This window comes from Cetorhinus maximus, chromosome 12, assembly GCF_964194155.1.
Source record: "Cetorhinus maximus chromosome 12, sCetMax3.hap1.1, whole genome shotgun sequence".
Taxonomy (NCBI): domain Eukaryota; kingdom Metazoa; phylum Chordata; class Chondrichthyes; order Lamniformes; family Cetorhinidae; genus Cetorhinus; species Cetorhinus maximus.
In genome coordinates, this window is record NC_135890.1 from 26,166,994 (window position 1) to 26,191,552 (window position 24,559).

General features: G+C 43.5%; 1 long non-coding RNA gene across 1 annotated transcript in view; it reads left to right on the forward strand.

The window, feature by feature from the left end:
* LOC144687322 (uncharacterized) overlaps window positions 1-23,733 on the forward strand; it is a 74,622-nt gene extending 50,889 nt beyond the window's left edge. Inside the window, exon 4 of the long non-coding RNA XR_013578114.1 lies at window positions 23,624-23,733. This is a non-coding gene — a long non-coding RNA (uncharacterized LOC144687322). The remainder of the gene's footprint in view (window positions 1-23,623) is intronic.
* The last annotated feature ends 826 nt before the right edge of the window (window positions 23,734-24,559 follow it).

Consider the following 24,559-nt stretch of genomic DNA (forward strand, 5'->3'; position numbering starts at 1 on the left):
GTGCAAGTTTATTCATCTGGTGTTGATCAGATGAATGAAAAGAGAAAGTCTGTTGTGGAGGAAGTGAGTGAGGAACATAATTTTAAAGTTGTTTGCCAATCAGACATACACTGTTTCTGTAGCAAACCTAAAGGACCTATTGAAGGCATGTTTCCATTAACAGAGGAGGAGTAAGAAAAATCCCATGTTCTTCTGTATTAAAGTTGAGAAACTTATGTGAAAGTCATTTGTATCGCATAATATGACTATTATGCATCCATATTTGAAGAGGAAAAGACCACTAGAGTATTGGTTTGCAGTCACATCAGCAAAATTGAAAACACTAGTACAAAATAGAGATGCAAGCAGATCAAGATGTTTCCAAGGAAACCTTTAATGTTTCTTCACTACCTTTGGTTAACCATGAAAAGATTATGATAAAAACCATGGCCAGGGTTTTGCCCTCGTCGGGCAGACTTGGCGGGGGTGGGCGAGAGTGGTCGGGAGGCTGATCGTTGTCTGCGATCGGGGCTGGATCACGATTTCATGCTGGTGAGCCAATTAAGGCTCACCCAGCATGAAACACGTGCTGCAGCGTTCAGTGCTGCCTGTGTGGTGGGGGGGCTAGGGAGGGCGAGTGCGGAACGTTGCGCATGCACGCGTAGGAAAAGTTCCCAAGGCACAGAGTTGCCTCAGGGAGAAGAAGATTTAAAAATTTAAAAATAAAGCATTAAGCTGTTAAAGATATGTCCCCTCATATGACTGTCATATGAGCAAGGGACATGTTAGAAATTAGTATTAAATTTTTGTATTTTTTGTTTAATGACGGTTTGAAACTTCATCCTGCCTGTGGATGAGGTTTTGCAAAAAATGCAAAGGCTGCTTGGCCTTTTCGCCTGCCTGCCAAATGTAAGGTTGGACGGTGTTATTACACAGCAGTTGGTAAAGGCTGTTATTTAAAATCACAGAGGGAAACTTTAAACAACTATCATAACCTATATTTTCAATTTGTATGTTTTGAGTTACAGCTCTAAATTCAAGAATAAGACCACCAGTTTGAGAGGTTTTTATATCAAACTAAATAAGACATTAATTTACAACAAATTATACACATACACATGGCTACAAATTACTACCACCATAACTTTTAACAGATTCCCAAATTAATCTCCACTAAGGCAACAACAACTCAGACTTTAAGCAGACACCAGGCAAAGCATTTTCACCTTACGAATTCAAAAGAAGGTTCCTTTCAATTTGGTTCCTTTGCAGACAGTTGTAGGCTTACAGGCTTAGATCTCACATGCCTCTTACCTGCACACACAAACTCCTCTCAGGTTACACCTAGCCTTCCCTTTGAATGCAAATTCTCATTGTATCACCAGGCCCTTCGAACTCTACCTCTTCTAACAATCAAATGCCTTTCACAGTACCAGTTTTATTAGTAATATAAACATATTGTTTGGTGTCTCCTAGCTAGGTGCAAGATTTCACTCCCACTCTTGAATACTGTATTCAACAAAATGCAAATATACTCTCCGCTTTGGTTTATATCTCAAAACTACTATACATCAAAGCACCCAGACTAGCTGGCTTTAATCAAATTAACACATACACACACACACAGACCAAACCTCTATTTTAAAAAAATCATAATAGGCCTTTTACTTATCGGCGGGCGTGTTGCCAACTCACGCATGCACCCGCTGACTGAAATATCGCGCGAATGCGCGATGACGTCGGGATGCTTGCCCGATGTCATTGCGCATCATTTTACTCTCGTTCGGGTCAGCCGCTTGCCCACCTGACGAGCAGAAAATTTTGCCTCATGTAATTGTTGATGTTCCATTCAGAGTTTAAAGAAAGGGTGCAGGAGAAAAGGCACATAGGACCATAGAACACTACAGCACAGAAAACAGGCCATTCGGCCCTTCTAGTCTGTGCCAAAATATTATTCCGCTAGTCCCATTGACCTGCACCTAGTCCATAACCCTCCAGACCTCTCCCATCCATGTATCTAATTTATTCTTAAAATTTAAGAGTAAGCCCGCATTTACCACGTCAGATGGTAGCTCATTCCACACTCTCACCACTCTCTGAGTGAAGAAGTTCCCCCTAATGTTCCCCCTAAACCTTTCCCCTTTCACCCTAAAGCCATGTCCTCTCGTGTTTATTTCTCCTAATCTAAGTGGAAAGAGCCTACTCACATTTACTCTGTCTATACCCCTCACAATTTTGTAAACTTCTATCAAATCTCCCCTCATTCTTCTACGCTCCAAGGAATAAAGTCCTAACCTGTTTAATCTTTCCCTGTAACTCAACTCCTTAAGACCCGGCAACATCCTAGTAAATCTTCTCTGCACTCTCTCAATCTTACTGATATCCTTCCTATAGTTAGGCGACCAGAACTGCACACAATACTCCAAAGTTGGCCTCACCAATGTTTTATACCTCACCATAACATCCCAACTCCTATACTCAATTCTTTGATTTATGAAGGCCAGTATGCCAAAAGCTTTCTTTACAACCTTGTCTACCTGTGACGCCACTTTCAGGGAATTATGTATCTGAACTCCCAGATCCCTTTGTTCCTCCGCACTCCTCAGTGCCCTACCATTTACTGTGTATGTCCTACTTTGGTTTGACCTTCCAAACTGTAACACCTCACACTTTTCCGCATTAAATTCCATCTGCCATTTTCTGGCCCATTTTTCCAGTTGGTCCAGATCTCTGCAAGCTTTGAAAGCCTTCCTCGGTGTCCACAACGCCTCCAATCTTAGTGTCATCAGCAAACTTGCTGATCCAATTCACCACATTATCATCCAAATCATTGATATAGACAACAAACAACAATGGTCCCAGTACAGATCCCTGAGGCACACCACTAGTCACAGACCTCCAGTCTGAGAAGCAATCATCCACTACCACTCTCTGTCTTCTCCCACATAGCCAATTTCGAATCCAGTTTACAACCTCTCCATGGATACCAAGTGTCTGAACCTTCTGAACTAACCTCCCATGTGGGACCTTGTCAAAGGCCTTACTAAAGTCCATGTAGACAACATCCACAGCCTTTTCTTCATCTACTTTCTTGGTAACCTCCTCGAAAAACTCTACAAGGTTCTTTAAACACGACCTACTACGCACAAAGCCATGCTGACTATCCTTAATCAGCCCTTGGCTGTCCAAATAATTATATATCCGATCTCTCAGAACACCTTCCAATAATTTACCTACTACTGACGTCAGGCTCACTGGCCTGTAATTACCTGGTTTACTTTTGGAGCCTTTTTTAAACAACGGAACAACATGAGCTACCCTCCAATCCTCCGGCACCTCACCCGTGGCTAAGGACATTTTAAATATTTCTGCCAGGGCCCCTGCAATTTCTACACTAGTCTCCCTCAAGGTCCGAGGGAATATCATGTCAGGCCCGGGGGATTTATCTACCTTTATTCACTGTAAGGCAGCAAGCACCTCCTCCTCTTTAATCTCTATATGTTCCATGAAACTACTGCTTGTTCCCCTTCCTTCCTTATACTCTATGCCAGTTTCCCGAGTAAACACTGATGCAAAAAAACTGTTTAAGATCTCCCCCATCTCGTGAGGCTCCACACATAGACGACCACTCTGATCTTCAAGGGGACCAACTGTGTCCCTTACTATCCTTTTAATATACTTGTAGAAACCCTTCGGGTTTACCTTCACATTATCTGCCAAAGCAACCTTATGTCTTTTTGCCTTCCTGATTTCCTTTTTTAGTATTTTCTTACATTTTCTATACTCTACAAGTACCTCATTTGCTTCTTGTTGCCTATACCTGCTATACACCTCTCTCTTCTTCTTAACCAGATCGCCAATATCCATTGAAAACCAAGGTTCCCTATGCCTGTTCACTTTGCCTTTAATCCTGACAGGAACATGCAAACTCTGCACTCTCAAAATTTCGCCTTTGAATGCCTTCCACTTACTGAACACATTCTTGCCAAAAAACACTTATGCCAATCCACTCTTCCTAGATCCTTTCTCATTTCCAAAAAATTGGCCTTTCTCCAATTTAGAATCACAACTCGAGGACCAGACCTATCCTTATCCATAATTAGCTTAAAACTAATGACATTGTGGTCACTGGACCCAAAATGTTCACCTACACATACTTCTGTCACCTGACCTGTCTGGTTCCCTAATAGGAGATCAAGTATTGCATCCTCTCTCAGTGGTACCTCTATATATTGATTTAGAAAACTTTCCTGAACACATTTGACAAACTCCAAGCCATCCAGCCCTTTTACAGTATGGGAGTCCCAGTCAATATGTCGAAAGTTAAAATCTCCTACTATCACAACTTTCTGTTTCTTACATCGGTCTGCTATCTCTCTACAGATTTGCTCCTCCAATTCTCTCTGACTATTGGGCGGTCTATAATTCAACCCTATTAGTGTGGTCACACCTTTCCCATTCCTCAGCTCCACCCATATGGCCTCTGTAGAAGAGCCCTCCAGGCTGTCCTGCTTATGCACAGCTGTGATATTTTCCCTGACTAGTAATGCCACTCCTCCCCCTTTCATCCCTCCCCCTCAATCACGTCTGAAACAACGGAACCCTGGAACATTGAGCTGCCAGTCCTGCCCCTACTGCAACCAAGTCTCACTAATAGCAATAATGTCGTGATCCCACGTGCCAATCCATGCCCTAAGCTCATCTGCCTTTCCGACAATACTCCTTGCATTGAAATAGATGCACCTGAGAACATTTCTATCACGTACGGACCCTTGATTTCTGTCTATACATGCATTCCTCGCTTGACCTTTATCCTCCTCCACCTCACTATCTGCTCTAACACTCTGGTTCCCCTCCCCCTGCAAATCTAGTTTAAACACCCCGGAGCAGCACTAGCAAACCTACCCGCAAGGACGTTAGTCCCCCTCCAGTTCAGGTGCAAACCGTCCCATCGGAACAGGTCCCACCTTCCCTGGAACAGAGCCCAATTGTCAAGAAACATGAAGCCCTCCCTCCTGCACCATCTCCTTAGCCATGTATTTAGCTGCATTATCCTCCTATTTCTAGCCTCACTAGCACGTGGCATGGGTAGCACTCCTGAGATCGTAACCCTGGAGGTCCTGTCCTTCAACTTTGCACCTAACTCCCTAAACTCTCTTTGCAGGTCCTCCTCCTCCTTTCTATCCACATCATTGGTCCCTACATGGACCACGACATCTGGCTGCTCACCCTCCCTTCTGAGAATACTGAGAACTCGATCCGAGATATCGTGGACCCTGGCACCAGGGAGGCAACAGACCATCCGGGATTCTTGATCTCTTCCACAGAACCTCCTATCTGTCCCCCTAACTATCGAATCCCCTATCACTACTGCTCTCCTCTTTTCCCTCCCTCCTTTCTGAGCTGAGGGTCCAGCCTCGGTGCTAGAGACGCGACCACTACAACTTGTCCCTGGCAGGTCGTCCCCACCAACAGTATCCAAAACGGTATACCTATTGTTGATGGGAACGGCCACAGGGGTGCTCTGCTCTTTCTGTCTATTCCCCTTCCCTCTCCTGATATTCACCCAGCTGCCTGGCTCCTGACTTTTAGGGGTGACTGTCTCCCTGAAACTCCTGTCTATTACTGCCTCTGCCTCCCGTATGATCCGAAGTTCATCCAGCTCCAGCTCCAGTTCCCTAACTCGGCTTCTCAGGAGCTGCAGCTGGATGCACCTTGTGCAGGTGTAGTCATCAGGGACGATTGTGCTGTCCATGACTTCCCACATGCTGCATTCGGAGCACTCGACTGCCCCAACTGCTGCCTCCATTACTTACTCCTAATTTACCTAAAAGGACTTTACCCGGCCCTACCCCATTGGGAGCAAGCTCATACTCAGCCTCTGCTTGCCTAAGCCTCTCGAGCCAAAGCCTCAAAGCTCCACTCCTTCACTGGGCCACTCGCCCACTGGCCGCTTACAGGCTGGCCGCTCCTCTTCAGCTTCCCCTCCTTTTATTTTCAATCTCCGCGCTTTTTTTCAACTGACCTGCCTTCAAGATCCGCGCTCTTTTTCAAATGTTGAGTGCAAGAGTCCTTCTCCTTGATTCCCTCCTGAGTCGAGTGACTGGGCTGACTTCTCCCAGAATGCTTCAGTCACTTCTCACCAGCGCCCTCTGTTGGAGGGGTTATGATAATTCTATGATGTTTAAATCCTGCTAATCCTACTTGCTACATGTACTGGCTATGTTTTGGCTAGACCATTATAACTTTGTAACACAATGGGCAGAAATTTGTGCTGAGCGGGCCGGTGCAAGCCCGACCTACTTGAGTGTGAAATGATGCACAATGACGCCGGTCGAGCATCCTAACGTCATCATGCACTCGCATGATATTTCAATCGCCGGGCGCATGTGGGAGTTGGCAGCGCGCCCGCTGACAATTAATAGGCCTATTAAGGACACTAAAGTTTTAATTGAATGAAATTTTTTGCTTATGATTGGCGAGCAGGTGAAAAGGCCAAGTGGCCTTTGGTTTTTTTAGGAAACCTCACCCATGGGTGGGATGAGGTTTCCAACAGCAATTGAAAATTAAATAAAAATTTTTAAAAATCATTCATAACATGTCCTGCTCATGTGACAGCATCACATGAGGGGACATGTTTTTAACATTTATAACATTAAAAATAAAACAAGTTAGCAATCTTCAGCTCTCTGAGGCAGCTCAGTGCCTCAGGGAGCTTTCACTGCGCGCACTCATGCACATGCACGAACTTCCATGGTCGCTCTCCTCCTGTCCCCAGCCCAGCAGCACTGAGTGCTGCAGCAGGTGTTTCATGCTGACTGGCCAGCCAGCGGGAGATCAACGTCAGGGCCCAATCGCATGCGACAGTCGGCTTTGCGACTGCTCCCGGGCCGGCCTGCCTGAAAAATCTTGGCAAGTATGTGTAAATGTGAAACAAAATGCAAAAGGTATCTGTATAGTATGTAATAGGTTATTTGTTAGAAATCTATGATAAGTATTTGTGAAAAAAATGTAAAGCCATTGTAAAACAAAAAATCAGTGGTGAAGCTTTCTTTCTTCCTAGGGGTAGGTGTTACAAAACCCAAATTTACCTCATTGGAGACCGCAAAGGTCAGAAACTTCAACTCCCGATGGGCCTCAGCCTTTGCGCACATGCAGATTGGGAGCCAGCTACCCATGTGCAGATTGGCATTTTTATGTCATTTTTGGCAGAGTGCGCTTGTGTGTAAGAGAAACTGCGTGAAAATCCGAGTCAGGTGACCTGGGAGCAGACTGCCTCAGTGGGGGACAGGGAGAACTGACAGGATGAGGTCCTAAAAAGGATAGCGTGGACAGGGAGGTTTCCTAAAAGGAAGCCCCTGGTAGTGGACAGAAACAGGGGACAGAAACAGGTCCCAGTTAAGTTCAGTTAAGAAGAGAGGTGCAGAGAAAGAGTCTCCTTAGAGAAAGGGCTGCAGGTAGCAGATTTTAAGTAAAGTCGGCTCAGGACAATCCAAGAAGGCAGCAGAAGATTGGTGGCTCCATGCTGCGGGCCATTAGGGCAAAGGTCCCCCTTTGGAGCTCGGCACAGCTGCAGATCTGAAACTTTGCTTGTGAGTTAGTGTTTAAGTATATACTTGGGAATCCAGGGGACCGGAATCTCTAGATATGGGATTGAAACCTTGCGAGGTGGGCCGTTGTTGAAATCATCTGAGTTGGAGCGACTTTTGGAGAGAATTATTCCAAGGTGAGATCTTCGAAAGTGAAGATTGGAATTCCTCATGAGAGAGACAGAGCTTGTGAGATTAGTTAACTCTGTGTTACTGACATCTGGGTGGTTTGTTGAGAAATCCATGGAATCTGTTTTGGTTGCATTTGTCATTTATTGTTCAGTGTGGTGCATTCGACCACAGTTTGCCTGATGGTTCATATGTACCCAATATTAACCCTGAATGATAGAGTATACGATTGATGTTGCAAATTGTTTTATCTTTCTGACCTTGTACAGTAAAGTTTATTTTTGTTTGTTCAAAACCTGTGGAATCTTGTGGCTTTCTTCACTGAGCAAGTGTTGTAAACCTCAAACTTTGTCTACTTTTAAACAGAACATTTTTTGCCCCTAATCGAATGTTACCAATAATTTGGGGCTCTGGCCAAGGATCAAAACAAAGTACAATACATTCCATTCATGACAGATAAGGCCTTGCAGAGGCAGAGGACAGTGGGTTTCACTGCCAGTACTGGATTACCCTAAGTTCAGGGCATCATCGATTGCACCCATGTGGGCATCAATACATCCACAGATTGCCACACAGATTCATTACACTCACACAACATTCAGCTGGTTCATGACCACAACATGAGCTTCCTCTATGTCTGCGCTCATTTTCCTAGCAGCTGCAATGATTCCATCTCCACCTTTTCAGGCTGCTGCAGCTCTTCACTCCACCACCAAAGTCCATGGGTGGATCCAGGGGAGAAAGAGCTATCCCTTGAAGAGGTTGACCCTCTTCGAAACCTCCAGGCAGAGGCACAGAGGTGCTACAACCAAAGCCACCTGTTTACTAGGAAAACCACTGAGCAGGTAATAGTGTTTACGTATATACGATCACATGAATCAGGACCAGGAATAGGCCACTTGGGCCCTCAAGACTGCTCTGCCACTCAGTAAGATCATAGGTGATCTGCTTGTAACCTCCTGCCTATCCCCGATAACCTTTCACCCCCTTGTTTATGAAGAATCTATCTACCTCTGCCTTAAAAATATTCAAAGACTGCTTCTGTTGCCTTTTGGGGAAGGGAGTTCCAAAGACCCTGATAAAAAAAAATTCTCATCTGTCTTAATGGGTGGCCCCTTCATTTTAAACAATGACCCCTAGTTCTAGAATCTCCCACAAGAGGAAACATCGGTTGGGATTTTCAGATCCTGTTGTGGCAGGACCCGCCATGTGGGATGTGAAGGGCAAGCCAAACATTCATTGACTTGAGGTGGGACTAGACAATCCTGACAGCAGGCGGGACCGGAAAATCCCACCCGTCCTCTCCGCACCCACCATGTCAAGACTACTCAGGATCTTAAAGGTTTCAATCAAGTCGCCGCTTGATCTTCTAGACTTCAGTGGATACAAGCCTAGCCTGTCCAACCTTTCCTCATAAGACAACCCGCCCATTCCTGGTATTAGTCTAGTAAACCTTCTCTGAACTGCTTCTAATGCATTTATATCCTTCCTTAAATAATGAGATCGATACTGTACACAGTACTCCAGATGTGGTCTCACCAGTGTCCTGTACAACTGAAGCATAACCCCCTACTTTTATATTCAATTCCCCTCGCAATAAAGGATAACATTCTATCAGCTTTCCTAATTACTTGCTGTACCTGCATACTAGCCTTTTGAGATTCATGCACTAGGATACCCAGATCCCTCTGAATCTCAAAGCTCTGCAATCTCTCACCATTTAGATAATATGCTTCTTTTTTATTCTTCCTGCCAAAATAGATTATTTCACATTTGCCCACATTGTACTCCATTTGCCAGATCTTTGCCCACTAGCTTAACCTATCTATGTCCCTTTGTAGCCTCCTTATGTCTCTTCACAACTTACTTTCTTACTTATCTTTGTGTCATCAGCAAATTTAGCAACCATACCTTCTGTCCATTCATCCAAGTCATTTATACAAACTGTTAAAAGTGAAGGCCCCAGCACTGATCGCTGTGGCACACCACATAGTACATCCTGCCAACCTGTTTTCTGTTAACTAACCAATCTTCTATCCATGCCAATATGTTACCAGCTTTTATTTTCTGCAATAACCTTTGATGTGGTACCTTACCAAATGCCTCCTAGAGATCTAAATACAATTTATCCACCGGTTCCCTGTTATCCACAGCACATGTGACTCCTTCAAAGAACTCCATTAATTGATTAAACATGATTTCCCTTTAACAAAACCATGTTGACTCTGCCTGATTGCCTTGAATTTTTCTAAGTGCTCCTGCTATAACATCTTTAAAAGTAGCTTTTAACATTTTCCCTATGACAGATGTTAAACTAAGTGGCCTGTAGTTTCTGGCTTTCTGTCTCCCTCCCTTTTTGAACAATTGCTATTTTCCAATCTAATGGAACCTTTCCGGAACAGAGGGGATTTTGGAAAATTAAGGCCAATGCATCAACTATCTCACTAGCCACTTCTTTTAAGACCCTAGGATGAAGTCATCAGAGCCCAGGGATTTGTCAGCCCACAACTCCAATAATTTGCTAAGTACCACTTCCCTGGTGATTATAATTTTCCTGAGTTCTTCCCTCCAATCCAATTCCTGATTTATAGCTATTTCTGCGATGTTACTTGTGTCCTCTATAATGAAGACCGATGTAAAATACCTGTTCGATTCATCTGTCATCTCCTTATTTTCCATTATTAATTCCCCAGACTTGCTTTCTATAGGACTAATGCTCACTTTGTTAACCCTTTTCTTATTTAAATATCTATAGAAACTGTCAGAGTCACATCTCTCAGGACTGAAGTTTTCTTTTACAAAATGGAAGGATTTGGCATGATCTGGACATGTGGATGCTAACCTGGATTTATTAAAAAGGTCATAAGTTCACCTTGAAACTGTAAACAAGTGGGTCTCTTCCAAGAAATCACCTGACCTATATGATACTTGAGAAGTTTGTTTGTGTTGAACTGCAAAGCACTTTAATTAATGAAGCTGGGAGACAGGCAATCACATGGGAGAGAGGAAAAAACCCAAGTTGTGAACCTGCTTGATTTGAAGACACGCTGGTTGGAGAACAAGCTGATGAAGGAAGGCTACCTTAACTGACTCCCTCCCTCTACCTTGCCTAAAATTGTGTGTGGCTATCAACCTGTAGCCAGAGAACCCTCATCTGAGTGTAACTAATCTGCGTTTGGACCTGCAAAGCCTAGACCAGTGGTGAGAACTCCCAGGCATCCAGTGGCTCGTCTACACACGAGAGAACTCCAGGTTGACAGCGTCGAGACCCTGTGAACTTTATCCTTTATTTTATAATGTCCATCCTCCAAAGCCCATCCCTGCAGAGAGACTCTGTTTGTCCGTGTGTGTACCTGTGTGCGCGCTGGGGAAATTCTTTAGGAAGATATAGATAGTTATACTTCTGATTACAATTGTGTGTTAATCAGTACTTGCAACTTGTTAAAAGAAGTTTTGTTTAAAAATAAATTAATCATTGAGTTTTTGAAAGAAGCTTAGTCAGAGTCTCTTTTCTTCTGGGTACTACAGGTATAGGTACAGCCTATGGAAAAGTGGGGCTTGATAATTCGCACACTCCTCCCATCTCGGTTGTAACATAAATAGGAGGCTCTTATGGTATTTAAAACTCATACAGCAGGTGATTGTATGCAAAATAATAATTGGTAAGGGATAAAAGGACCAAGACTAGTTTCTTATACATTGGTAAACTAAGATGGTGTTGAAAGCTGCTGAGGCTTCTTTTACAGATGGAACATGTAACCGTGGCTGGTTTACAGAAATTAACCAAGAGTAAACTAATGGAATTGGCAGATAAGCTGGAGTTAGAGTTACCTGAAGGGGTGAGGAAAGCAGACATAGTTGAGATAATTGCGCAGCATTTGAAACTGGAAGGGATACTAGAGTGACTGCATTCTCCAGGGGGTTGAGTCAATTGAATTGGCTAAGATTCAGTTGCAAATAAAAACTTGAATTGGAGGCAAAAGAGAAGAAAAAGAAAGCGAAAGAGAATTTAGGAAGCTGGAACTGGAATTTCAGGCAAAGGAGAAGGATTAGGAAAGAGAGGCAAAGGAAAGAGAGAAGGAACAAGAAAGGGAATACGGGCTTAAAAGGCTGATCCTTAAAAAATAGCCCTCAGATGCTGAGGAAGGTTCTGATGATGAAAAAACCTCCAACCCAAAGCCCAGTGGGGAGGTGTTTAAATTTGTGCAAGCTCTCCCAAAGTTTGAGGAAAGGGATGTAGAGGTATTCTTTATTTCATTTGAAAAGGTAACTAGGCCAATGAAGTGGCCAAAAGAAATCTGGACATTGATCTTACAGAGCAGATTGTTGGGTAGAGCTCATGAGGTTTATGTTTCACTTTCAGAAGTTTCTGTAGATTATGATGCAGTAAAAAAGACTGTTCTTAGTGTACATGAGTTGGTTCCTGAGGCATAACAGGCAGAAATTTCAGAATATAAGGAAACAGCCTGGGCAGACCTATATTGTGTTTGAGAGGGTAAACCAAAGTTATTTTGACCCTTGATACGGGCATTCGGGTACTGCAGAGATCAGTACTGGGACCCCAGCTATTCACAATATATATTAATGATTTAGATGCGGGAACTAAATGTGATATCTCCAAATTTGCAGATGACACAAAGCTGGGTGGGAGGGTGAGCTGTGAGGAGGATGCAGAGATGCTTCAGTGTGATTTGGACAAGCTGAGTGAGTGAGCAAATGCGTGGCAGATGCAGTATAATCTGGATAAATGTGAGGTTATCCACTTTGGTAGCAAAAACAGGAAGGCAGATTATTATCTGAATGGCTATAAATTGAGAGTGGGGAATATGCAATGAGACCTGGGTGTCCTCGTACACCAGTCGCTGAAGGTAAGCATGCAGGTGCAGCAGGGGGTAAAGGAGGCAATGATTTGTTGGCCTTCAAAGCCAGAGGATTCGAGTACAGGAGCAGGGATGTCTTGCTGCAATTTTACAGGGCCTTGGTGAGACCACACCTGGAATATTGTGTGCAGTGTTGGTCTCCTTAGCTGAGGAAGGAAAGTCTTACTATAGAGGGAGTGCAGCGAAGGCTTACCAGACTGATTCCTGGGATGGTGGGACTGACATATGAGGAGAGATTGAGCCGGTTAGGATTATATTTGCTGGAGTTCAAAAGAATGAGGGGGGTATCTTGTAGAAACCTATAAAATTCTAACAGGACTAGATAGGGTAGATGCAGAAAGGATGTTCCCAATTATGGGGGAATCCAGAACCAGGGGTCCCAGTCTGATGATATGGGGTAGACCACTTAGGACTGAGATGAGGAGAAATTTCTTCACCCAGAGAGTGGTGAGCCTGTGGAATTCGCTACCACAGAAAGTAGTTGAAGCCAAAACATTATATGTTTTCAAGAAGGAGTTGGGTACAGCTCTTGGGGTGAAAGAGATCAAAGGATATGGGGAGAATGCAGGAGCAGGCTATTGAATTGGATGATCAGCCATGATCATCATGAATGGCGGAGCAGGCTCAAAGGGCCGAATGGCCTACTCCTGCTCCTATTTTCTATGTATGTTTCTATGTTAAAGGTAGAGATAACATATGAAGCCCTTAGAGAAATAATTCTATTGGTAGAATTTAAAGATTCACTTCTTCCAGTAGTTATAACCATGTTGAAGACCAGAGGGTTAAAACAGCGAGAGAGGCAGTGGAGATGGCTGACGATTATGAGCTGGTCCATATCTAAACCCTTTTTCCATTATCCCCACAAACCAGAGAATGATAGAAGGTGGGAAGGTGAAAGGAAAGCAAATAGCCAAAGAGAAGGGACAGCTGGGAATACCCTGGAAGCTCCCCCTCAGGCCAGAAAGGAAGGTGCTGAGGGTGGAAGTGATCTTCGAAGGCCTAAGTGTTTCCATTGTAACAAGGTGGGACATGTTTGTGCCGATTGCTTGAAGTTGCACAGGAACTCCATGGGACTTATTGGGGTATGAAAGGGTGATGCAGGAAAAGGAGCCCTGACTGAAAGTACAACAGATCAAGTTGTAGCATTAACTGCAGCTGTGAAACCGAGTGTGAACACTGCTGAGTTCAGGAGAGATGAGTGAGATACATGAGAGTTATAAAGAACGTTTGTCGAGGGGAAAAGTAACCCCTTATCCCTCAAATGAGATAGCTAAACCTATGATCATACTTAGAGTTAGAGATACAGGACTCAAACAGCCACTCAAACACTTGTTTTGCTGGGGAAAGGCATAACATTTTCACCAGAGGGCGCATTAGAAGCCAAAGTTTTAGTCAATGGTATTGGTGGGGAGCATATACCCATACCTTTGTACTGGGTACACTTGGAATGTGACCTATTGTCTGGGACAGTGATGGTAGAGGTTGTTCAGAAGTTACCTGTAGATGGAGTTGATTTACTCCTGAGAAATGATTTAGCTGGAGTGAAGGTAGTAGCTTCTCCCATAATTACAGAAGGCCTAAGTGAGGTTAAAGAGACAAAGCAGTTACAGGAAAAGGTCCCAGGAATTTTTCTTTCATGTGTGATGACCCAAGTAATGGCTAAGCAAAGTCTATCATCAAAGGTCAAAGTGATACCACAGACAGATATTTGGCTGGCTGAAGCTTTCTTTAAAGAGTTAGATACTCAGAAAAAGATAATTGGGGAGGCGGTGGCATAGTGGTATTGTCACTAGACTAGTAATCCAGAGACCCAGGGTAATGCTCTGGGGACAATATAAAGGCAAAATACTGTGGATGCTGAAATCTGAAATGAAAAAAAAATGCTGGGAAAAACTCAGCAGGTCTGACAGCATCTGTGGAAAGAGAGACAGAGATAACATTTCGAGTTCGTATGACTCTTCTTCAGATCAGGGGATGCTCTGGGGACCCAGGTTCAAATCCCACCATGGCAGATAGTAGAATTTGAATTTAATAAAAAAAATCTGGAATTATAAGTCTGATGATGATTGTCATAAAAACCCATCTGGTTCACTAATGCCCTTTAGGGAAGGAAATCTGCTGTCCTTACCTGGTCTGACCTACACGTGACTCTAGACCCACATGGTTGACTCTAAATGCCTTCTGAACAAAGTCAATTAGGGATGGGCAATAAATGCTGGCCTAGCCAGTGACGCCCACATCCCATGGCAAGTGCCTTTAACATCACAAGCTAAGGAGATATCTGCTTTTGTCATGCCAAATGGGCTATACCAACGCCAAGTAATGCCATTTTGACTAAAAAATGCTCCAGCCACTTTCCAAAAACCAATGAATCAGGTGATTGCCAATGTTCCTAACTGTGTGGTTTACTTGGATGATGTATTGGCTTATAGCAACACTTGGAAAGGCCATTTTAAACAGCTGGAAGCCTTATTTAAACAATTACAGTCAGCAGATCTAGTAATAAACCTTGCAAAAAGTGAGTTCGTGAAAGTGCAAGTAACTTATTTAGGGCATATTGTAAAACAGGGACAAGTCTTGCCAAGAACAGCGAAGGTAGAGGCTTTGGTGGAATACCCTGTCCGTAAAACTATACTCTGCCCTAACATGTGGTTACTGTTAGAGGCCTGTACTACAGTCCCACAAGTGACTTCTTGTCTTTATCATTTCTCATCTCTACCCAAACCGTTTCTACATCCTGGTTTCCTGAATTTAGGTCATCCCTCTCTATTGTGTTAATACCATCATTAAATTAACAGAACCATCCTTCCACCTTTTCCTAGCTTCCAGTCCTTTCTAAATGTCATGTACCCTTCAATATTCAGGTCCCAATCTATGTCATCCTGCAACTATGTCTCTGTAATGGCTATCAGATCATACTTATTTATTTCTATTTGCGCTGTCAGTTCATCTGTTTTATCACAAATGCTACGTGCATTCACTTAGAGCCTTTAGTTTTGTCCTTTCATTATCTTTGTAACCTCTAGCCTTACCTGCTGATGTACTCTTAGCTTTGTATTCTATCTCTTCCGGTCACGGTCTGTTTACATTTCCCATATTACTATCTTTCTCTCTTACCTTTTCTCTACTCTTTGATTTACTACATCTTCCAGAATTTGATCCCTTGCCCCCACTTTTTAGTTTAAAATCCTCTCTACTTCCCTAGTTATGCAGCTCGCTAGAACACTGATCCCAACGCAGTTAAGGTGTAGACCGTCCCAATAGTACAGACCCCACTTTCCCCAATACTAGTGCCCCATGAAGCAGAACCCATTTCTCCCACATCAGTCTTTGAGCCACACATTCATTTCTCATCTTATTTTTCCTATGTCAATTTGCAGAGATTATTACGTTTGAGGTTCTGTTTCTTAATTTGGTGCCTAGCTCCTCATACTGGCCATGCAGAACCTCTTTCCTAGTTCTATCTATGTCATTAGTACCTACATGGACCAAGACAACTGGATCCTCCCCCTCCCACTGCAAGTTTTTCTCCCGCCCTGAGCAGATGGCCTAAACCTAGCACCAGGCAGGCAACACAGCCTTCTGGATTCTTGCTCTTTGCTGCAGAGAACATTGTCAATCCCCTTCAGTATACTGTCCCCTACCAGGACATTCCTTTTTGCTACCCCCACTTATAAGATGTAGGAGCAGAAGTAGGCCATTTGGCCCATCAAGTCTGCTCTGCCATTCAATGAGATCATGGCTGATCTGATAATCCTCAACTCCACTTTCCTGCCTTTTCCCCATAACCCTTGATTCCCTTACTGATTAAAAATCTGTCTATCTCAGCCTTGAATATACTTAACGACCCAGCCTCTACAGTAAAGAATTCCACAGATTGACTACCCTCTGAGAGAAAAAATTCCTACTCATCTCTGTTTTAAATGGATGCCCCCTTACTCTGAGATTATGCCCTCTGGTCCTAGACTCTCCCACAAGGGGGAAACAACCTCTCAACATCTACCCTGTCAAGCCCCCTAAGAATCTTATACATTTCAATGAGGTCGCCTTTCATTCTTCTAAACTCCAATGAGTACAGACCCAACAGACTCAACTAAAATAGATTAAGCTAAGGAAATGGTAAGGGTTCTAGTTTTTATTTAAAGTACATAAATAATTTAATTTCGTTTTTTACTGTATTTAAACGTAAAGGGTTTTTTTTCAACTAGAGACATGGCAGGGCAACTCAGTCCCGTGTTATGTACTGCCTGCAACATGTGGGAAGTCCTAGACACTCCTTGCACTCTGACCGACCACGTGTGCAGGAAGTGCTACCAGTTGCAGCTACTTGAGCTCCAAGGTTTGGAGCTTGAGCGGCAGCTGGAGGCATTGAGGTGCATCCATGAGGCTGAGAGTTTCGTGGATAGCACGTTTTTAGACGTGGTCACCCCACAGCTTACGAAAGTGCAGACAGAGAGGGAATGGCCAACCATCAGTCAGAAGAAAGGTGTCAGGCAGGTAGTCAGGAAATCCCCAGGGTGCATCCCAGGGAGGAAAAAGAGGGGAAGAGCAATAGTGGTAGGAGACTCGATAGTAAGAGGAACAGACAGGCATTTCTGCAGCCGTAGATGTGACTCCAGGATGGTATGTTGCCTCCCTGGTGCCAGGGTCAAGGATGTCACTGAACGGCTGCAAAGCATTCTAAAGGGGGAGGGCAAACATACAGACCGTGGTACAAATTGGTACCAACGACATAGGTAGAAAGAGGGATGAGGTCCTGCAAGCAGAATTTAGAGAGCTAGGAAACAGATTAAAAAACAGGACCTCAAAAAGGTAGTAATCTCTGGATTACTTCCAGTGCCACGCGCTAGTGAGTATAGAAATAGGAGGTTAGTCCAGATGAATGTGTGGCTGGAGAGATGGTGCAGGAGGGAGGGCTTTAGATTTTTGGGACATTGGGACTGTTTCTGGGGGCAGTGGGACCTGTACAAGGTGGATGGGTTGCACCTGAACCAGAATGGGACCAACATCCTTACAGGGAGGTTTGCTAGTGCTGTTGGGGAGGGTTTAAACTAACTTGGCAGGGGGATGGGATCCTGAGAGGAGGTTCAGCAGGGGGGATGCACAGCCAAAATTAGAAGAGAACGCAAGTGAGTCTGGAAGGCATAGAAGTTATAGGCCAGTTAAGGCACAAGGGAATTTGGCAAGGTTGGATGGTATTTATTTTAATGCAAGGAGTCTGACAAATAAGGCAGATGAGTTGAGGGCACAAATTAATACATAGAAGTATGATGTCATTGCTGTCACAGAGACATGGTTGAGAGAGGGGCAGGATTGGAAGCTCAATATTCCAGGATATAGGATCTTCAGGTGAGACAGGGAAGGAGGTAAAAGAGGAGGGGGCATCACAATATTGATCAAGGAATCAATTACAGTAAGGAGAGATAACATCTTAGAAGGCTCCTCAAGTGAAGCCATATGGGTAGAACTGAAAAACTAAAAAGGAGCAATCACATTGCTGGAAGTGTACTATAGGCCCCCAAACAGTCAGAAATGGAAGAGCAGATATGTAAGCAAATTTCAGAGAAGTGTAAACATAATAGGGTAGTAATAGTAGGGGATTTAAACTTCCCCAACATTAACTGGGTTAGTCATAGTGTGATAGATTAAGAGGGAGTGGAATTCTTAAAATGCATCCAGGAGAGCTTCTTAAGCCAGTACTTAGAAGGTCCTACAAGAGAAGGGGTGGTTCTGGACTTAATTTTAGGGAATGAAGCCGGGCAAGTAGTAGACGTATCAGCAGGGGAGCATTTTGCAGATAGTGATCATAACTCCATTAGATTCAAGGTTGTTATGAAAAAGGACAAGGATGGGCCAGAAATCAGAGTTCTAAATTGGGGAAATTTAATAAGATTGGCCGATTTTAATAAGATCGGCCGATTTTAATAAGATCAGATATGATTTGGCCAGAGTGGACTGGGAGCGGCTATTTTAGGTAAATCTGTGTCAGAGCAGTGGGACTCATTCAAGAAAGAAATAGAGAGAGTACAGGGCCAACATATTCCAGTAAAGACAAAGGATGGGACCAACAAATCCAGGGAACCCTGGATGTCGAGGGATATACAGGATTGGATAAAGAGAAAAAGGGAGGCTGATGGCAGATACCGAGGGCTCAAAACAGCAGAAGCCCTAGAGGAGTATAGAATGTGTAGGGGGAAAACTTAAAAAGGAAATTGAGAGCAAAAAGGGGGCTTAAAAAACATTGGCAGGTAAAATAAAAGAAAATCCAAAGCTATTTTACAAGTAAATTAGAGTAAGAGGATAACTAGGGAAAGAGTAGGGCCCATTAAGGACCATAGTGGTAATTTGTGTGTGGAGCCGGAAGACGTAAGTAGGGTTCTAAATGAATACTTTGTGTCGGTGTTCACAAGTGAGAGGGACGATGTGGGTATGGAAATCAGGCAGAAGGACTGTGATATAATGAAAGAAATTAGCATAGAAAGGGAGGAGGTTCTAAGTGGTCTGGCAGGCTTAAAAGTAGATAAATCTCCAGGCCTGGATGAAATGTATCCCAAGCTGTTGAGTGAGGCAAGGGAGGAGATAGCAGAGGTGCTGGCAATAATTTTCAATACCTCTCTGGCCACAGGAGAGGTGCCAGAGGACTGAGGACAGCCAATGTGGTACCGTTATTCAAGAAGGGAGGAAGGGATAAACCAGGGAACTGTAGGCCAGTCAGTCTAACCTCAGTGGTGGGGAAACGATTGAAAGCAATTCTGAGGGACAGAATTAACCTGCACTTGAAGAGGCAGGGATTAATCAAGGACAGTCAGCATGGTTTTGTTAAGGGGAGGTCATGTCTGACTAATTTGATTGAATTTTTCGAAGAGGTTCCAGGTGTGTAGATGAGGGCAATGCATTTGACGTAGTCTACTTGGACTTCAGCAAGGCTTTTGATAAGGTCCCGCATGGGAGACTGATAACGAAGGGTTGATCAGTAAGTTCGCGGATGACTTGAAAATTGGTGGGGTGGTAAATAGTGACGAGGGTAGCCTTATATTACAGGAGGATATAGACGGGCTGGTCAGGTGGGCTGATCAGTGGCAAATGGAATTTAATCCAGATAAGTGTGAGGTGTCACTCGGGCAGGACAAACAAGGCACGGGAATACACGATGAATGGTAGGACCCTGGGAAGTACCAAGGATCAGAGGGACCTTGGTGTGCATGTCCACCGGTCCCTTAAGGTAGCGGGACTGGTAGATAAGGTGGTTAAGAAGGCATATGGGATACTTGCCTTTATTAGCCCAGGCATAGAATATAAGAGCAAGGAGGTTATGGTAGAATTGTATAAAACGCTGGTTAGGCCACAGCTAGAGTATTGCGTGCAGTTCTGGAATCTGCATTATAGGAAGGATGTGATTGCAGTAGAGAGAGTGCAGAGGAGATTTACCAGGATGTTGCCTAGGGCTGGAGAGTTTTAGTTATGAGGAGAGATTGGATAGACTGGGGTTATTTTCCCTGGAGCAGAGGAGATTGAGGGGGACATGATTGAGGTGTATAAAATTATGAGGGGCATAGATAGGCTTAATCACTCAACTCCTGCACTCTGTTCAAAGCCGTTAAGTTGCGCTGAAATGTCCCTTTATACATCCTTCTCACCTAAGGATTTAGCTGCCCCAGTTGCAGAAAAACTGGTTTAAGCTGCTTTCTTTAATTAGCTACAGCTGCTCTTCCAGTGGAGTCCTGAAACCCAGCTTAAGGCTAAATTTAGAATTTAGATAGCAAATTCCGTTAAATGCTAAATACAAACAAAATTAGATTATTGCAAAGAGATTAACACTCTCTTACTCACCCAAATGGCTAGCCATTAATGCTTCTGAAGATGAGGTTCTGGTACGTGGAATGGTCAGATGGCACCCTACAATACAGTCCTCCAAGGGTCTTGGTCATTTTGGTGGCCTCCTATGTTCTCCATATCATGGCCCTCCAGAGAGGTGTGAAGCTTGAGGACTGTGAGGCCCTGGAAGACAACAGCTCAATGGAGAAAGAGGATAGGCAGGAGGTGAAAGCAGAGGTGGCAGAGGAGGATGCAGAACACTGATGTGGCCTGGCTGTATAGGGAGGTGACTGGATCCCACTGTATGGGATGTGAAAGTTTCTTCGGGATGCCATGAATGTCGGGGATCATCTTATTCAGGAATGTTTCACTGAGCCCCTCTGACCCAGGATGAAGGGTGTGGTGTGCAAGACACAACTTAGAACATTTAACCTCTTGCTACCAATGAAGGAACTACATCTGCCCAATGGCTTTGCTGTCTCCGTTGAGGCACCTTTGATCTCCTTCACTGTTTTATACCTCTTTTCTTGTCCCACCATCAATAAAAGGAGTCTCAGATGTGTGACTTAATGTGTCATTAACATATTGCTCAAAAAGGAAAATAATGCACATTTAGAGTAGCACTGGGGTGTTACTGACACCCCAATAACCCAAATGGTGCTCCACAGAACACAATAACCTCAGTGTTCAACCAATTTCATGTTGTGCTCCTCATGTGGCTTTGGAGGAGGTGGAGGCAATCTGCTCAATTGTTCCTGTTTGTGGCTAAGATGCACGTGGTTGTCAACTTGTGTGGGGGTGCCCTTCTTAGGGGCCAATGCATTAGCATCATAGCAGGGCCAGTCTCCATTACTTGGCCCTGTTGCACAGAGGCTCCCACTGTCATGCCCTCTTTTTACTTTGCATTTCCTTTTCGATTTCACTCCCACCCTCATCCCCACCTTCCTATACTCCTCTCAGCTTTCTTTAGTATTGAGTTCTCAGTGGTAGATTTCTCGTTATTCGAGTATGTCCAAGCTGTAAGCGACTTCATCATCTTCTATGGGTCCTCTCGTGACTGAAGAGTCCAGTGCGAGATTGGATTTGGATGTCTGCAAAGCTGGCAGTTCATGTCGTTATTGTTGCTTGGGGCAGTTTCTACTGCTATGCTGCCTCTGAACTTCCTCTGGGCACAATGGATGTTGTAAGTTTAGCGTAGATGGTCGTCGAAACAAACTGAACCCAATTTCAGTGCTTGTTCTACACGGGCCAGTCAGCTGCAATGTTTTCCCAAGTGAGGTGTTCTGCAAAGCAGAAGGGTCTTTTTTAGGATGTCCTTGTATTATTTGTACTGACCACCTTGATGTTGTTTGTCCTGAGACAACTCCCCATAGAAAATCTGCTTGGAGATTCTGTAGTTATTCATGCAGGAGACATGGCCTGCCAAACAGGTTGAATTTTCAGTAGGGTAGTCTCCATGCTGTTGAACCCAGCATGATGAAGGACCTTATTTGTGATTTTGTCTCGCCATCGAATTTTCATGATAGACCTTGGGTATCATTGGTGGAAGCATTCCAGAACTTTGGTGTGGTGTCTATAGTGGATCCAGAGTTCTGCGCCAAAAAGCTGGGTGGTAAGAACAATGGCCTAATAAAGTTTAATTTAATTTGATTTTAGTCTTCAGCTTAATGCCATGCTGCTTTCAGACATGATCATGGAGTTGGCCATAGGCAAAACTTCCTTTCTGGATGCGAGTGTTGATATCTTCATCACCAGTGACACCCCTAGAGAGCGTTCTGCCAAGGTATGAGAATTTTCTACAACCTTGTGACTGCCGCCATTAATGGTTATATCTGGTGCTTCATTGTGTCTGCCTGATGCAGGCTAAAACATAACCTCGGTCTTGGAGGTACTGATTGGCAGCCCAAGGTTTTTGGCAGCATTCAAGAATTTGTGTGCCATAGTCAGGATATCTTCCTTGTTGTGGACAGTTAGGGCACAGTATCCTTCAGTATTAGATGATAAGTTTAGTGTATGAATAATTTGGCAGGTACCTTTTAACTTGACGATATTAATTTCAGTAAGGCAAGCTGTTCCATGTCTATGTCTATATAACCCTTTCCGATCCCCCTTTTTTCCAATAATTTATATAGATTTTCTTTTCCCACCTATTTCCATTATTTTTAAATGTATTTCCATCCATTGTTTTATCTCTACCTTTTACCCTATTTCGATCCCTTCCCCCCACCCCACCCCCACTAGGGCTATCTGTACCTTGCTCGTCCTGCTTTCTACCCTTAATGTCACCTATTAGCACATTCTTTAGATAATATCACCACCTTCAACACCTCTTTGTCCTTTTGTCTATGACATCTTTTGGCAATCTCCACCTTTCGCTGGCCCTCTATCCAGCTCTACTTGTCCCACCCCCCCTTAAACCAGCTTATATTTCACCTCTCTTCTATTTTTCCTTAGTTCCGCTGAAGAGTCATATGGACTCGAAACGTTAACTGTGTTCCTCTTCGCAGATGCTGTCAGACCTGCTGAGTTTTTCCAGGTATTTTTATTTTTGTTTTGGATTTCCAGCATCTGCAGTTTTTTGCTTTTATCCATGTCTATGTCTGTTGCCTTCTATTGTTGTTATGAAGGTTCATGGTTGTTTCAGCTCCTGTTTTCCACCAATGTTACTGGGCAGTCTTTGTTGGTTAATTTGATAAATATTCTGCTATACTGTATCCAGCATAACAGCCATGCTTGGTTGCTGAGCTCCCACCTTTAAATTTATGTTACACTTCCTCCAATTTCCCACAGTGTACATGTTCATAATCAAATGTGCGAACATCAATTGCCATTATCGCTAGAGTGATGGGGATCATCTTAGTATCTGGTTGTGATTGAAAGGAAGACTACTCTTATTGTGGAAAATGACCCCATAAATGCTATGCCATGCATTGGGAATCTCCAAATGACGCAGTTATCAGATTGAATGCCTGCACCTCCAAAATTATCATTTGGAGAATAGTTACTATTTGCCTGCTCCTAAAATGGTGCTTATGAAATTACAGGCTTGTAACCTCCCATAAATGTGATCTTACATATATGTGACATTATAAACCCTGCAATCAAATGTTGTTTTGGGTCAGATAATTTAGAGCTTTTTAATATGTCACAATCTTATTGTGGGTTGAAATATTGCACAAGTATCCATACAGCATCACATTCTTATAATTTAATAATTTATTCTTATTCTAGTGGCAGCAAAACATTTACAGCATGTCAGTGATCAGCTTTTGTGCAAGATCATTTTTAAAAAGTGGAGTGCTGTGGCAAAAGAGATTAGAAGTACCCGAGAGTACTTTGAGGTAATTAATCCTCAATTACTGCATGTATTTATATTATATTTGAACCTGTATCAATCATATTTGCAAGTCTTCAGTGATTTAAGTTATTGTTTGTACAATGACTAGCATAATCAAAGCAATTGAAAACCACACAGTGAATATCAGAACCTAGAAATTTGCAGTGCTTGTTTGTCAACTGCTAAATGGACTCCTAATCCTCCATTATGGCAAGCAAGGAAGTAAATGTTCATTTTGAGCTGGAAGTTCTTGTTCCAGCACACCAATATAGGCAAGGAAACAGGTGTTGAGGGCCCAAGCCTGAATGCGTGAAACAGGTCTTGGTCCTTTTACATATGGAAGTAGAGCCCAGATCTTCATGCCTCTGGCTGTGTTAGAACTGAGGTAAGGGGGATTTAAAAATGGTGGACGGGACCCGATTCTGGGATTCCTGCTCCCATTCCCGTCATATGGCTTTTTATGGCCCAGGACAAGGGTGCTAATAGCAGGCCCACACTCAGCAGTCCCACCCTTGCCTGCTCTATTGCAGGGATGGATATTTCAGACCCCCCTTGCTATTTTCATGGAATCAGACCTGTTTTGGTAGGAGATGTGGTTCATAGCACCAGAGAGGTGTCATGAACCATGGGGGATCCCCTGTACCTAGTGACGAACCAAAAAAAAACAGTCCCTGCTTTTGAAATTCGTTCTTTGACAGGCTTTGAAATAAAAAAAAAAGCTCTTTCAGTTTCAATAGTTAGATGCTGTATTGTAAGTTAGATTATTTTTCCTGCAGTGATTAGTTATAGGACTCTGTCCTGCTAGGTAAGATCACTATTACATTGACCAT